The sequence below is a fragment of the Cebus imitator genome, unplaced genomic scaffold (genome assembly GCF_001604975.1).
Source record: "Cebus imitator isolate Cc_AM_T3 unplaced genomic scaffold, Cebus_imitator-1.0 Scaffold373, whole genome shotgun sequence".
Classification (NCBI taxonomy): Eukaryota; Metazoa; Chordata; class Mammalia; order Primates; family Cebidae; genus Cebus; species Cebus imitator.
This window is the reverse complement of record NW_016107688.1, coordinates 915,793-933,394: the sequence shown is the minus strand read 5'-3', so window position 1 is coordinate 933,394 and position 17,602 is coordinate 915,793. Positions and strand designations below refer to the sequence as shown.

Genomic DNA, 17,602 nt, shown 5'->3' with positions numbered 1-17,602 from the left:
TTAGATAACACACAGGAGTCTTCAAATGATGTGGGTTTCCTACTCATGAATGTAATAATCTTCCTATATGGAGATCATTATAAATTGAAAAATCTCACTAGGTTACTTAGATCTCTGAGAATGAATGCATACCTTTTTTCTTGCTCATGTCTACAACACAAAGGCAGTTTATATTCATTATTCTCTACTCTAAGGACAACATTTGGCTAAAGAAGGACTTGTGCACAAAGCCAGCAGTTGTACCACAGACCCAGTGAGTGAGGCTTACAAAGCACAGTTTGGCTGGTGTTCTAATCATAGTCTAATCTTTAAAAGGATAAAGAAATCTCAGTTTGCATAGTAGGCTATTGGCTAAATTTTTAACTTGAATTAAAGGAGAATTGAAATAGTAGAATTTGTATTCTTTATATATCCTTGAGAAGTTTAATTTTCATTTACCTGCTTAACATTCGCCAATTTCAGGCCAAGCGCAAAATAGCAGTATTATAATACCTTAGATAAGCTGCAAAAAAATGTCAATTTAAAACGCCACATATTTTTCTTATATTTTTAGAATTGACGCAGTTTTCAGCCAAGTATTATGTTATCTGGTATATTTGCTCTATTTGGGGAAAGTTATATTTTAAATTTTCAGCTTCTAAATGTAACCCTGATACAGGGATATTTTAATCCTGGACAGACTAGGCTACATAAAAAGTAATGGAATAGGGTAGCATGTGTGACATAAATTTTATAAGGGCAGAGATTTTCGTTGATATCACCTCTCCACTGTTTCACACTACCTCAGAGGCCAGTACATGCTCTGACATGGCTCTCTGTAAAGACCCATGAAGTAAGCAATGGGGGAGATGCCTAATAGCAACCACATGTAGTTCAGGTAAGTCTGGACTGTAACTGCAAAAACTCCAAAGTACAGTTTAGTGAGTGGGTGCTGAATACATACCGACCACCTATTCTATGAACAAGTTAATGGGCAAGTTAACTTGGAAAAGAATAATTTCCCTGTTATTCTCAACCCCACTCCTTTGTCTAGGATCAAAATAGTAGCTTCTGGAGCCCTCCAACAAATGGAACCAATTTGCAGTAAGAGGCCATATAATTTGATGGCTTGGGTCAGTCATCATTGTCTTTGGTGAATAGACTCTAGATAAATAGTTTTCAAGGAAAGGGAATAAATATTTCCATTGTTAGCTTAGTCAGAAATACTGGGCACAGGAGAAAAGAGAATTTTATGGCATTCAATAAACCTGGAATCCATGGGTTGGATCCACGCATTATAAACAATTAACAAAAAACAAAATTCAAATTATGTAATCGTAATTCCATTGGGAATTTTGGCAGTTATTTAATGATTCATGGTGTTGTTTGGACATTTATTTCACTCATGACCGTGAATTCTGCTCTGAAATTCAGAGGCTTGAAATAGAATGTACTACAAAGAATGCATATTTATTTATTAACATTTAGAAATGAATATGTTCCTTAATTTAATGTAAATGTATAAATGTGCTAAGGCCATCACCTCATCATAACAGAAATTATTATTGAAAGCATTCTGGGCTGTTTATATAATTATTCTCAATATTAAAAAAGGTTCTAAATTGTGATATATGAATTACAGCTTCTTATTTTTATAAATACATAATTTTGACATAATCCTACATAAAATGAGGGCTTTGTTTAGTGTCTGTATCTGAATTGTGAGAATTCTTGTATCTGATAGAAATGTGTGCAGAAGATTAGAGGGAATGTTAACCAACTTATGGCATTAGTGTTGGTGATAGTTGTGACTTATCTGTCAGGCAAAGTATAAGACAAATGGATTATTTGCTGACATTTTGCTGTTCATAACAAAGCTATATGCTCAGAAGAAAAAAAAAACAAATAAAATCTCAGCAAATTACAGGACAATGATTTATAGGACTAGATCATGCCAGAACTTTGCAAAGCTTCTTATGATGGGTTAAAGTGTCGAAGCTAGTTCCCAAGAGAATCTAACTAGGGTTCTGGTCAACACAACTTTAGCAGCAAGAACAGCATCCATTTTTGGTAGGTTAATTGCTTATGGTTTCCAAATTTTTAATGAAGTAATGGGTCACAAAAAAATATGAGTGCCATCCTATGTCTAATAACTACCTGGAAAACAATTACAATATTCTACTCTTTTTGGACTTATGAGATGGAAGTGGCAGCAACAGCGCTTCCCCAGTGACATTTGTCTATTGCTCCTGTTCAGCTTTGGTCAGCAGTCTTGAGCCAGGCCATAGTCAAAAGCACACCTGCTTTTTTTCCACTAATGTGAGTTCTGCTTAGTAGAGAGTTCACCATGAACTCAGCATCTCAGTGCACCAAGAAAAAGAACCCTAGTCAATGGAGAAACTACCACTGACACAACTATATGTCTCCTTCTTAGTCTTTGGACCTTTCCATACCATAGTGTAATTTATCTTTTCGTAGCCTATCTTGCCTATTGATTTGACATCTCTCAAGAGCTAGCAAGAAATCATCTCTTTATTTGTGATGCCGAGCACAGAGTCAGATATATAATGGGCAGTTGATAAATATTTATGGAATGCATTATTAGATCTTCAATAAAAGAACATGTATACTTTAAAATAAAATGATCAATTCTTTATATTAAAGAGTTAAACATAAAATGTAAAGTATAGAAAAATAGAGAAAACTGAAATGAATATCTTAGAGTGAGGAAGTACATTATAAATAAAAAAGTAAAGAAATATAAACAGTTAAAAATAGATATAAATTTGCTTTAGATGACAGCCAATGAAAATTGACATTGGAATCAAGAATTGGTTGTTTTCTAGCCCAAGTTCTCCTAAACTACTTTGAAAAAATGGTTTTACCACAATTGAATATTTTCAACCATGTCTTAAAAAAATATTCATATAAATAATACTGTGTTTACACAGATAAATTAGTTTAATAAATTAATGAAAATGATACATGAATTAAGCAAGATGAATTAAAATGTCTTATAAAACTCATCAACAAAACCAATCTGACTATATTTCTTAGAATTTAGTCAGTTAACCTGGTGTACCTTAGGTGTGATTCTGGAAACCAAATAGTATGAATTACATAGTGCTAAATATGTACAGTTAACTTCACAGTGATATAATTAATGATCCTTCTATTTACCACAGTCTTTATGGGACCCAGTGGAAGGTAATTGAATCATAGAGGCTGGTCTTTACCATGCTATTCTTGTGATGGTGAATCAGTATCATGAGATCTGATGGGTTTATCAGGGTTTCCGCTTTTGCTTCCCCATACTCTCTTGCTGCCAACATGTAAGAAGTGCCTTTCACCCTCTGCCATGATTGTGAGAACTTCCTCAGCTATGTGAAACTGTAAGTCCAATTAAACCTCTTTCTTTTGTAAATTTCTGGGTCTCAGGTATGTCTTTATTAGCAGTATGAGAACAGATTAATACACCATACTAACCAAAAATTTTACCTATAGTTGAGGACCCTAAGAAATAAAGGCAGTCACATTCTCAAAAAGCCATATACTTTATTCTTATACCTATAAGTTTTGCCATCTAATTCACCATCTCAAAGATTTTTTTGGGAAATATTGTCTAGTAAATTCAAAAGATTTGAAAATCTATTCATAATGTGTATTTTCTATAGTCATACTGAAACAGACATACATAACAAATAATAAAACTAAATACTTCTTTAATGAGAATCTCAGTATGTGCATATATTAATACTGGACACTTTTAAACATTAATTTGACCACCTTAGAATTCAAAATTAGCAATTGCTCAAATTAGCTGGATAGTGATTATTCACTGCTTGCTATTGTAAATAAAACACCTTAATTACAATAAAGCACATAAGACACAATAAGACACACAACTTTGGTTTCACTCAAAGTCTCCTGTGTTATAATACCAGTGTTATAGGTGGAAGTCACTAATTGGTGAAAGCAAGGCATAAAGCATAAGCATAAAAAAAAGTCACCTTCCAAATTTGAGAAGCTTAATACGTTACATTTAATATCCTGATACTTCTAGGAAAGTGACTGAGTGAAGTAGCTTCAAAATATTAAAGAATATTTAAAATAGAAAATGAATATTCTTTCTATAAATAACTGACTATTCAGCAATACAAACCAAATGATGACTTACTGAATTGTGGCCTCTTCACACCTACATTCTGGGTATAAAACTCTTTCCAGCGATACTTAAGTCCTTGTTTGCTGTAAAATTTGATGTGGCTTCTGGAACAAAAGCCCTTTCACTATAGTAATTTTTAAGGTGGAACTGAAACTATAATAATTCAGTCATTGATGTAGCCTCTTTAGTAATTTAAGATATCAGACACATCTTCAGTAACAAATGTTAATGTTTAGGTAAATTTTGGTTGGGCTATTTTTTTTTTAAGATATGGGGTCTTGCTATGTTGCTCAGGCTAGTCTTGAACTCCTGGCCTGAAGTGATCTTCCCACCTCATCCTCACAAAGTAGTGGGAATATAGATGTGAGCCACCATGGCTGGCAATTTGGATTTCTTGAGAGATAATTCCTAACATCTGTTAATCTCTAAGTTTTGTTTTGGTTTGTTTTCTCAGAATTCCAGTTTCCAGGTCAAAGGGAGCAACTCTAATGTCTATTTGTGTTCCGATGCTACCTCTTTAGAATAATATTAATCTCTCTGCCACAGATTCATGTATTTTTTAACGTACTTTAAAAATGAAGAACAAAAAGGATATAATGCCCCATTAGGAAACATCAGATTCTGATCATTTTGTTAATGTTCTCGTGAATATATGTTCTATAAAGTTGCTCACTTTTATAACTAAGAAGTCAGTGTCATGGGTTAATGATCCACGTAGTTTCTAATGTACAACTGTCATGAATCCATTATCAGAAAAGGCTAATGGAACACCCTAGCAGATAGATCAGAAATCTTGAAGGAGTAAATTAATCCTTATCCTTCACTGCTATATACAGTCTTACAGGTCAAAAGAACATTTACTCACACATATTATCATATCTGATTCTTAAAATCATTCTCTAAAGTCAGGTTGACATATATTATTATTTCTATTTGTTTGTAGGGCCTGGCAGGGAAGTCTGGTGTCTTGGGTATCATTGACCAAAAAGGGCTTGAGTATCATTGACGGAAAGGGGTGTCTTCTTTTTGGGAAGGTCATTGACAGTGCAGGTACAGGAGGGACACCTTGGCAGTAGAAAAGGGGGAAGACAATCTACACTTATCCGGTCAAAACAACTTTGAGTGATGTTCCAGTTTTGAAATGAGGGATAAGCGTTTCAAGCAAATAGCAGTTCCATGACAGAGAAGGAAGGCAAGCTTGCTCCAACAACGCTGCCTTGCTCCCTGTTCTCTGAACGCCCCTGTACTAAGTGGCTTTATGTCATCTTCACAGCGGACAAAAAGTTGTTGCGACCTGTTCCTTTTATGCCTCATCCCTGCGTGTTCTCATGCGTCAGAATATGTGACTCTACCCTCAGCTCCAGGGTGTCCCAAGTGTTGGTCTAAGGGTAAACCTATTATCCCATTAGGTGACTTCTTCAGGAATTGGCTTGAAACCCGACTCCCACCAGGCAGCAGTTTAATTAAATCCAGATCTAAGACAGTGCCATAATTTCTTTTTGACATTGTCACAACAACACGATAAGAAAAACAATAACAACAACTAATGTATTTGTAGTACTTACAATGTACTACAAAAAAGTGTGTCAGACACACTTTTTAGCACTATATGTATCTCAGCTTACTCCTCACAACACTCCATGGGGTAGATAATATCATTATGCTGACCTTGCAGATGAGGAAACTGAGGTACTGAGATATGAACCCTGGAACTGATGCAGTCTCTATTTCCAGTCCTACACCAACACTGAAAGGTTGTCATTCTCAGTTACATTTGAATATTTAGGCTCAGCAAGTTTAAATGGCTTGCTTTAATTGATAGCCCACAAGGAGCAGAGGAGCTAAACTGATATGGTAAAACAGAGACATGTAAAGAACCCAAGTTCTTAACGACGTTATCACATTGACACTGGCTCTACTTCTGGACTTTGTGATGTGCACTTGATATGGTTTGGATTTGTGTCATCGCCCAAATCTCATGTCAAACTGTAATCTCCAAAGTTGGAAGAGAGGCTTTGTGGGAGGTTACTGGATCGGGGAGAGGACTTCCTTCTTGCATTCTCGTGATACTGAGTTTTCATGATATTTGGTTGTTTAAATGTGTAGCGTCTCCTGCTTCTCTCTCTCTCCTGCTGCTGTGTGATGATGTATCTACTTCCACGTCACCTTTCACTATGGTTGAAAGTCTCCTGAGGCCTCCCCAGCCATGCAACCTGTACTGCCTGCAGAACCCCTTTTCTTTAAAAAATTACACAGTCTCAGGTCTTTATGCCAGGGCAAGAATGGACTAAACAAACAGCACTGTTAATGGCCTTAATGTTGGAGGTATTTGTGTCAAGAGTTTATGATACTTGTAGCATAAAGTTTTGCAAGTGATCCAAGCATCATATTTTAGCACAAGCTATGAATGAAGCTGCTGGTGTTTGAATTTTGGCCTTGTGAATTTTGGATCTTCTTCTTCATTTGTAAAACAAGAATAATAACACCTATTTCATACTTGTAGTGAGGATCAAAGAGTATAATATACATGAAACACTTAGAACAGTGCCCTAAAAATGCTTGTATTCATTAAATATTAACTATTGTTGACATGATTAGTTTATTCTTTTATTTTTTATATTAGGCCTTGGTATTTTTCTAATCTATAAAATGTGAGGAACAATAATGTATAGGGCTATATGGAGGATTAAATGGAACAACCCATATAAAGTGTTTAGCAGATTTCCTGGCATTTAGAAAGTACTCAATAGATATTAGCTACTTTATTTCCAATTAAGTTTTAATTTTAATAAGTAATATACATGTGATATAAAAGGTCAAATAAATACTAAAGATTTATAGCTAAGAAAAGCAGTCTCCTCTATTTTTTATTTTTGTTTTTTTATTTCAATAAAGTCCCCTCTATTTTTGAGTTAGGTACCCTAGCATGTTATTTTAATTTTAAAAAATATCATATACAGTAAATATAATGCTTTCATCCTTTATTTAAAGATTTACACTTCAAAAAACTTATCTGAATATAAACCTTATACTTTAAAAAATAAATCAGAACCAATTACGATCTGTGAAACTGCTACAGAAAAAATGTCATACTCTTGTACAAGAAATTGGTTTATTTCTGAAATAAAAAATGGAGATGTATGGCAAATTATATTGCCTGCTGATCCATAAACTTGTATTGATTAAATATCCAAGCACAAAAATTAAATCTCTAATGTTATCCTTAAGGAAATATTATATTATCTGGATAAATTGAGTCTGATCGATCACAATCTAGTGGTTTTATATAATTCTGGTTGAAAAAAATATTAATAAAAGCAACTTGTTTCTAACCAAATTCCAAATACTCTACAATTAGCTTTATAGCTTCCTCAGAAACCTAATAAAGTTTATACAGAAGCAATAAACTGAAACTCCATTTGTGTTATTAAATTTAGTAATGAATGTGAGAGTCTATATATAAAAGTTGTATTTAGTGGCACATATAAACCATAGAAATGTTTACTTCAATCTGTTCTTGATTTGAGAAATAACAAGTCTCAGTATATAAAAATTTATTGAGGGGACGCTTCTACTAATTGAGTGATGTCCAATTTATAATAGACATGTGTATAACAAAAGGCAAACATTAATCTTGGTGTTTATGAGTGACACTGTGGTTGTTCAATAAGTGTTTGTTGGATAGATAAGAACACAGGGCTATATAAAATGCTCACTCAAATTATTGTTAACTTTCCAATGTAGATTTCTTAAACTGATGGAGTTATCTATACATTGCATTATTGAAGGAGGAAAGAGACATTTACTTTTATTAATTTGTTAAAGGCATAAATCTGTAGTATGTGCAAATGATGTGGTTCTATGTTTTGGATGTGTTTAAAATATTCATTTATTCAATCCTACAAATACCAGGCTAGTGTTTACTATGTGCAAGCTTTTGTCATATACTATGAGAGTCAGAAATAAAAACCAAGAAGCTGACAGTGGATCCTGAGTGTGTGTGCACCCTAGAGGGATCCCTGCACCTCCCAGGATCTCCCTGCTCCTTACTCAAACCTCAGCTGCAAGCAATCCCAAAAGGACCCACAGATCCTCTGAAGGAAGCGGACTACTCCTGTAGGACCTGGGAGAAACCCCAAAAACTGTGAGTGCCCTCACTGTGGAAGCAGTCTATGGAACACACACCCCCACTGGAGAAGCTGAAGTTCTATTTGTGGGAGAAGTTTCTGACTTTACCTGGAACTGAGTCAATTTAGAAAGGCCAGCAAAACACAGTGGTAGAGGAAGCAGCAGAAATGCTGGGAACTTGCTGGGTCCCTTAGCAGGCAATTTCTGCCTGGTACCACAGGGATCCATCAGGAGGGTGGCCAGAGGAGCAAGGAGAATAAGTCCACAAGGAAATGGAAATATCTAGATGAACTTTTTAACAATTTGAATGTGGTGAGAAACTTCCTGGTCAGAACTTGGGGGAGAGTGCAAATCCAGTGTGCAGACTCCATGGGTGAGGGAAGAACCAAGTCCCTTTCTTTTGTAGCTGGGAGGCAGGTAGCCTGGGGCAAGTTTTCAAGCCCTCTGCCTGAAAACACACTCAGGGTCGTTGGCAGGGGGGTGCACAGTGGGAGTGAGACCAGCTCTTCAGTTTGTGTGGGAGCTGGGTGAGGCCTGTGACTGTCGGCCTTCCCCCATTTCCCTGATAACCTGCATGACTCAGCAGAGGCAACCATAATCCTCCTAGGTACACAAGTCCAGTGACCTGAGAATCTCACCCTCATCCTCCACAGCAGCCACAGCATGACCTGTCCAAGGACTTTCTGAGCTTGGACACGCCTTGCCCTGTCCCCCACCTGATGGTCCTTCCCTACTACCCTGGTAGCAAAAGACAAAGGGCATACAATCTTGGGAGTTCTAGAGTCCCGCCCACTGCCTACCCATACTATCACAGCTGGTGCTCTCTGGAAAGTGCCACCTCCTGGCAAAAGACCAACTAGCACAAAAACAGAGCATCAAACCACCAAAACTAAGAAGCCTCAGAGAGTCCATTGTACTTCTCACCACCTCAACCAGAATAGGCACTGGTATCCATGGCTGAGAGACCCATAGATGGTTCACAACACAGGACTTTGTGCAGACAAAAACCCTAGTACCAGTACCGAGCTGGGTAGACTCACTGGGTAGCTAGACCCAGAAGAGAGACAACAATCACTGCAATGCACCTCATAGGAAGACACATCCATAGGAAAAGGGGAAGAGTACTTCACCAAGGGAACACCTAGAGACCTGACATCTCTAGTACAAGTACAAGAAGCACAAAGAACACCTGGGAAATGAATTGCAAAAAGATCTTCACCTAGCACATTGTCATCAGGTTATTCAAAGTTGAGATAAAGGAAAGAATCTTAAGAGCTGTGAGACACAAGCACCAGGTAACTTATGAAGAAAAACCTATCAGATTAACTGCAGGTTTCTCAGCAGAAACCTTACAAGTTAGAAGGGATGGGGGCCCTATCTTCAGCCTTCTCAAACAAAACAATTACCAGCCAAGAATTTTGTATCCAGCAAAACTAAGCATCATATATGAAGGAAAGATAGTCTTTTCAAACAAACAAATGCTGACAGAATTCACCATTACCAAGCCACCACTATAAGAACTGCTAAAAGGAGCTCTGAATCTTGAAACAAATCTTGGAAACACATCAAAACAGAACCTCTTTAAAGCATAAATCACATAGGACCTATAAAACAAAAATGCAAGTTAAAAAAAAACAAAAATAAATAAACAAAGAAACAAAAAAACACAAAGTACATGGGCAACAGAGAGCATGATGAATAAAATGGTACCTCACATTTCAATACTATCGTTGAATGTAAATGGCCTAAATGCTCCACTTAAAAGATACAGAACTGCAGAGTCGATAATAACTCACCAACCAACTATCTTCTGCCTTTGGGAGACTCCCCTAACACATAAGGATGCATATAAACTTAAAGGGGTGGAAAAAGGCCTTTCATGCAAATGGACACCAAAAGTGAACAGGGGTAGCTATTTTTATATTAGACAAAACAACCTTTAAAGCAACAGCAATTAAAAGAGATAAAGAGGGACATTATATAATGGTAAAAGGCCTTGTTCAACAGGAATATATCGCAATCCTAAACATATATGCACCTAACACTGGAGCTCCCAAATTTATAAAACAATACTAATAAACCTAATAAATGAGATGGACAGCAACAAATAATAGTGTGAGATTTCAATACTCCACTGACAGCACTACACAGATCATCAAGACAGAACGTCAACAATGAAACAATGATTTAAACTATACCTTGGAACAAATGGACTTAACAGATATATACAGAACATTTCATCCAACAACCACAGAATACACATTCAATTCAATAGCACGTGGAACATTCTCCAAGATAGACCATATGATAGGCCATAAAATGAGCCTCAATACATTTAAGAAAATGGAAATTATATCAAGCACTCTCTCAGACCACAGTGGAATAAAACTGGAAATCAACTCCAAAAGGAACCTTCAAAACCATGCAAATACATGGAAATTAAATAACCTGCTCCTGGATGAGCATCGGGTCAAAAACGCAATCAATATAGAAATTAAAAAATTCTTCAAACTGAATGGCAACGATAACGCAACCTATCAAAACCTCTGGGATACAGCAAAGGTGATGCTTAGTTGAAAATTCATAGTCCTAAACATCTACATCAAAAAGACTGAAAGAGCACAAACTGACATTCTAAGGTCAAAACTAAAGACACTAGAGAAACAGAAACAAAATAAATCCAAACCCAGCAGTAGAAAGGAAATAATCAAGATCAGAGCAGAACTAAATGAAATTGAAACAAAAATATACAAAAGATAAATAAGACAAAAGTTGGTTCTTTGAAAGATAAATAAAATTGAGAGACCATTAGCAAGATAAATATAGCAAGATAAACATAGATGCTAAAATCCTTAACAAAATACTAACTAACTGAATCCAACAACATATCAAAAAGATAATCCACCATGATCCAGTGGGTTTTATACCAGGGATGCAGGGATGGTTTAATACATGGAAATCAATAAGTGTGATACACCACATAAACAACGAAAAACAAAAAATCATGTGATCATCTCAATAGGTGCAGAAAAAGCATTCAACGTAATTCAGCATTTCTTTATAATTCTCATCAAAATCTGCTAAAAGGGACATACCTTAATGTAATAAAAGTCATCTATGACAAACCCACAGCCAACGTAATACTGAATGGGAAAAAGTTGAAAACATTCCCCCTGGGAAGTGGAACAAGACAAGGATGCTCACTCTCACCACTCCTCTTCGACATAGTGCTGGAAGTCCTAGCCTCCCAGACAAGAGAAAAAAATAGAAGGCATCCAAATTAATAAAGAGGAAGCCAAACTGTCCTTTTTTGCTGATGATATGACTGTTTACCTTGAAAACCCTAAGGGCTCCTCCAGCAAGCTCCTAAAACTGATAAAATAATTCAGCAAAATTTCTGGAGCAAGATTAATGTACACAAATCAGTAGCTCTTCTGTACACCAATGGAGAATCAGATCCAGAGCTCAACCCCTTTTACAATTCTGCAAAATAATAATAATAATAATAGTAATAATAATAATTAGGAATACACCTAACCAAGGAATCGAAGGACCTCTACAAGGAAAACTGCAAAACACTGCTCAAAGAAATCATAGACAACATGAACAAATGGAAACAGATCCCATGCCTATGGATGAGTGGAATCAACACTGTGAAAATGACCATACTGACAAAAGCAATCTACAAATTCAATGCAATTCCCATCAAAACAACACCATAATTTCTTACAGATTTAGAAAACACAATTCTAAAATTTATATTGAACCAAAAAAAGAGCCCACGTAGCCGAAGCAATACTAAGAAAAAAGAAAAAAGAATAAATCTGGAGACATCACACTACCTGATTTCAAACTATACTATAAGGCCATAGTCACCAAAACAGCACGGTACTGGTATAAAAATAGGCACATAGACCAATGAAACAGAATAGAGAACCCAGAAATAAACCCAAATACTTACAGCCAACTGATCTTTGATGAAACAAACGAAAACATAAAGTGGAGAAAGGACACCCTTTTCAACAAATGGTGCTGGGATAACTACCTAGTAGCATGTAGGAGATTGAAACTGGATCCTCATCTCTCACCTTATACAAAAATCAACTCAAGATGGATTAAAGACTTAAATCTAAGACCTGACAGTATAAAAATTCTAGAAGATAACATAAGAAAACCAGTCTAGACATTAATGACCAAGAACCCAAAAGCAAGTGCAATTAAAACAAAGATAAATAGCTGGGACCTAATGAAACTAAAGAGGTTTTGCACAGCAAAAGAAACAGTCAGCAGAGTAAACAGAAAACCTAGAGTGGGGGAAAAACTTGACAATCTATGCATCTGAGAGAGGACTAATATCCAGAATCTACAAATTAACTTAAATCAGTAAGAAAAAAAGAAAAGAATCCCATCAGAAAGTGGTCTAAGGACATGGATAGACAATTCTCAAATGAAGATATAGAAATGGCCAACAAACACATGGAAAAATACTCAACATCACTAATGATCAGGGAAATGTAAATCAAAGCCACAATGCGATATCACCTTATTCCTGTAAGACTGGCCATGGTAAAAAAATCAATAAACAGTAGATGTTGGCATGAGTATGGTAAACAGGGAACACTGCTACACTGCTGGTGGGAATGTAAACTAGTACAGCCACTATGGAAAACAGTGTGGAGGTTCCTTAAATAACTAAAAGTAGAACTACCATTTTATTCAGCAATTCTACCACTGGGTATCTACCCAGGGGAAAAGGAGTCATTATTCAAAAAAGATACTTGCACATGCATGTTTATAGCAGTACAATTCACAATTGCAAAATTTTGGAACCAACCCAAATACCCATTAATCAATGAGTGGATAAAGAAACTATGTTTTATATGTGTGTGTGTGTGTGTGTGTGTGTGTATACACATAAATATACATATGTATATACACACACACATATATATGTATGTATACACACACACACACACACACACACACACATATATATATATGTGTGTGTGTGTATATATATATGCATGATGGAATACTATGCAGCCATAAAAAGCATTTGCAGTGACCTGGATGAGATTGGAGACTATTATTCTAAGTGAAGTAACACAGGAATGGAAAACCAAATGTCATATGTTCTCACTAATATGTGGAACTAATCTATGAGGATGCAAAGGCATAAGAATGATACAATGAAATTTGGGGACTTCTAGGGAAGAGTGGGAGGGGAGCAAGAGATGAAAGACTACAAATTTGGTGCAGCGTATACTTCTTGGGTGATGTGTGTACCAAAATTTCACAAATCACCACTAAAGAACTTATGTAATCAAATACCACCTGTATCCAATAATTTATGGAAAATAAAAATAAATAAATAAATAAATAACCATGCCATTTTGGTCTTTCATTAAGATAGGGTAAATGATACATACAAAATGATAGCAAAGGGATGTATATTTTAAAATACATAACCCACAAGGATGGGGAAAACAGGAGAGGTAAAAAGCACAGTTTTGGAAGTTGTAAGCAAATGAATGGGACCTGACATCTGTAGAGAAGAGTAGGGACAAATCCAATTTACACTTGCAGGATCATTGAAAGTATCCATTACTTTAGAGTGAAGACGAAGGGAGTGGTTCTGAACTCTGGCAGCTTAGGTAGAATCTGTCTGAGAACAAATTATATATCTGAGGGCTTTTGCTCCTCACTGCTGCATGTGCCTCCTTCCCTAAAAATCTTGAGATGTATTCACTAGTGGGGGAAAGTAAGATCTTGAGCTGGAGAATGCTACACACAGTTGTGTGTATATACCATACTGACAACATGGAGATTTGTCATCAGATGCATACTGAATACTGAATGCAAACAACCCTAGCTCTTTCTTCTACTTGAATCTGACTTCTAGATTCCTTCCTCTAGATAAAAATTGGAAGTCTTTCCTTGATAATTTGATCCACTCTAAAGCAGAAAAGATAAAGACAAAAACAGTTGGGATTTCCCAATGAAATATTCACACAGGTCAATTTACAATGTAGCTCAGAGTTGAGAAGTCCCATCATGTGTTCATCGGGAGCAATCAGGTTTTAAATCCCTTACTCGTAGAAATGCCTATAAAGTCAAAGATGAGAAAAATCTGAGGAAAGGCTCTTGACATAAAGATCAAAACAAACAAACAACAAAACATGTAAGCAACTTGGAGGAAACATGTAGGAAGGAAAACCAAAACAAAGCTATTTGTAATATGCAGAAACCATAAACAGGTTGCTTTAATGCAGATCACTCAAACAACAACAAAAATATATTTAATATCAGAAACATAAGTGCACGAGTGAAAAATTCAGTAGAAAGATTAGAAGACAAAATTTTAATACATTTCTCTGAAAGTGGAGTAAAAAAGACAAACGAATGGAAAGTAGAAGAGAACTGTCAAGAAACAGAAGAACAGTCCAGAATACTCAATGTTTGAGTGATAAAAATTCGCATCAAAAGGTGAAGGACACAAAATATGAAAGGAAAAATTATCAACAAATAATTTAAGAAAAGTTTTCAGAAATTACGTAATGAATTTCCAGAGAGGACTGGCTAAATGTCCAGCATGAAATGTCATGCCTGTAAACAGCCCCGCTTCTGCAGAACTCATCAATTGCTACGTCCAATGCTGTCTCTCTAAAGGGCTCTCATAATCCCTCAAACCAAATTATGATTCAGGATCTCTATTCAGTTTGTCTTCTCATTAAATTCTCTGAGTTCCTTGAAGTATGAAAGACTAAACTCTCAAATTCTTAGTGATAATTTCATTGAAAAATAATAAAGTAGTATAAAGTGAAAGAGAAATGTGTTCATAATCTCATTTATGCAACCTTTTAGAACATTCATATCCATATCAAGATATGGTGTACCTTTAGAGCTATCAACTTTTATTAAAAAGATGTTTTATGGTTTTGAGTTGTTCCAAGTATTGTCAGTAAAACTGGGGGATTCTTAAAGCCTTTCATTCCATCTGACCAAATCATTGTTCTCAGCAACAATTGAGCCATTCAGTATGTTCTTAAGGACTTTCAGACACTTTGGCATTGAATTTAAAGTAAAACTCTTCCTAAAAAAAATACAAACAAGTAGGAACAATAATCATTGTTTAACTTCTTAGATTCCTTCTATTAATCATATATTCACTCAATAATTATTTAGTTATTACCTAATTTTGCAAGTTATGCTCTAGCTGCTAAGACTACCAAGAAAAGAAAGAAAATTCAGCTGGGCTTGGTGGTGCACGACCATAATTCCAGCATCTTTGGAGGCCAAGGTGGGCAGATAATGAGGTCAAGAGATCAAGAACATTCTGGCCAACATGGTGAAATCCAGTCTCTACTAAAAATACAAAAATTATCTGGGTGTGGTGGCATGTGCCTATACTCCCAGCTACTAGGGAGGCTGAGGCAGGAAAATCACTTGAACTGGGAGGCAGAGGTTGCAGTGAGCCGAGATTGTGCCACTGCACTCCAGCCTGGTGACAGAGTGAGACTCCATCTGAAAAAAAAAAAAAAAAGGAAAGAAAGAAAAGAAAAGAGAATTCTTGGCCAAGACTGTGGTTTGACAAATATGCTCTGGTTCCTTCCTCAAACTGAATTGAAATGTAAATGAGAGTTTTAAGAAAAGTTTATAAGCTTGCAAGGAGGAATTCTGGCTTTTTGTTCCAGGTGGAAATCTAGAAGACTCTCTTTGAGATATCTGACCAGCAGGAGAGCAAAGCCAAATCTGTCATCTTACTACGAAGGAGATTGCCAGTAAGACTCACAGCTTGTGTTAAGAGCTTTGGAGCAATTCCTAACCCAACTTTTACATATGAGCCTACAACTAGGAATTGTTAGACATTTGAATAAAGCCACTAAAATGGGGAACAGAGACCACAACAAACAGGAAGAAACATGCAAAGTACTTGAAAGAAACAGACACCTGAATGATGCAGATAGCTCCTTCTCTAGAAAAAAGGACTATTGTTCATATCTGCAGAAAGCCAAGATAAAATATTGTAACTATGGAGCAGGATTCAAATACTATAAGAAGGTAAAATTTAGGCAGGAAAAATGATCTTTTAGGTATGAAACATATTGTGATGTAAACAAAAATATCATTTAGAAAGTTTAGAAAATAAAGTTAAAGAAATCTTCTAGAAGATACATTTTTTTAAAAGATGAAAAATAAGAAAGATAAGAACACGAAACATTCAACCAGGGAATATGGGTACTCAAATATGGATGTTCCTGAAATACAGAAGAAGGGAACTGAATGAGCAATAAAATAATTTGAGACCGTTTCTCAAATGAATTATCACGAGTTGCCATATTGAAAGAGTTTTGGAGTATCTAGCACAGTGAATGTAAATGGCTCAATATCAAATAAAATCATCCAGAAATTTCAGAGTATATGAACAGAGAGCAAATACTACAGGCTGGCAGAGTAGGGTAACCAGTCATAAACAAAAGACTAGGATGTAAATTGGCTTTGATTTTCTCATCAGTGATATTGGGTGCTAAAGAATATGGGAAGAATATAATGAAAATATGTTATGCCCAGCATTTTACACCTAGACAAATAATAGATCAACTGTGAAGCTTAAATAAAAATACATTAAACATAGAAGGCTCAACAAATGTACTTCCTGTGACCACCAAGATGTGTGCCACTAAATGAGAGAGAAAACCAAGAGAGAGAGAGACATGAATTACAGAAAGAAGGATATTAAGCACAGAGGGGAAGCAAAGGAAATCCCCAGGTTGTTTCCACAGGGAAATCTCTGAATGAGAGCTGGGCACATAGGTTAACAAATCCAGATTGTATTACCTCAAAAGATTTGAGGGAGTTCTCAAGAAATGAAATTGAGAATTAATTTCTAAGTGATTAATAATTAAATTGGAATAAAATTGGTTAAATAGCTGATATATCTAAATGTTTTAAGATTTTTTAAGGCAATTTGTGGGGAGCTGGGGAATAATTTAATGGTAAATATACTTTAAAAATCTAAATTAGAAAATTATATTGTTAAAATGAAAATGAGAATTTGCTTCATAGAATATCTAGTGAAAAATGACCCAAAAACAGTGAATATCATGAGATTAAGCTATGCAATTACTTAGTTAGCTGTGATTTTAGGATATATATATCTATATATATATATAGTAAATTAAATTAATATTTTATTTATTTTTTTATTTTTTCTCCCATTTATTTTATTGCATTTTAGGTTTTGGGGTACATGTGAAGAACATGCAAGATTGTTGCATAGGTACACACATAGCAGTGTGATTTGCTGCCTTCCTCCCCATCACCTATATC

At 35.6% G+C, this 17,602-nt stretch overlaps 1 protein-coding gene across 2 annotated transcripts in view; it reads right to left on the bottom strand.

The window, feature by feature from the left end:
- Positions 1–17,602, bottom strand: part of NKAIN3 (sodium/potassium transporting ATPase interacting 3) — a 652,954-nt gene that overhangs the window by 204,229 nt on the left and 431,123 nt on the right. The window lies entirely within an intron of this gene.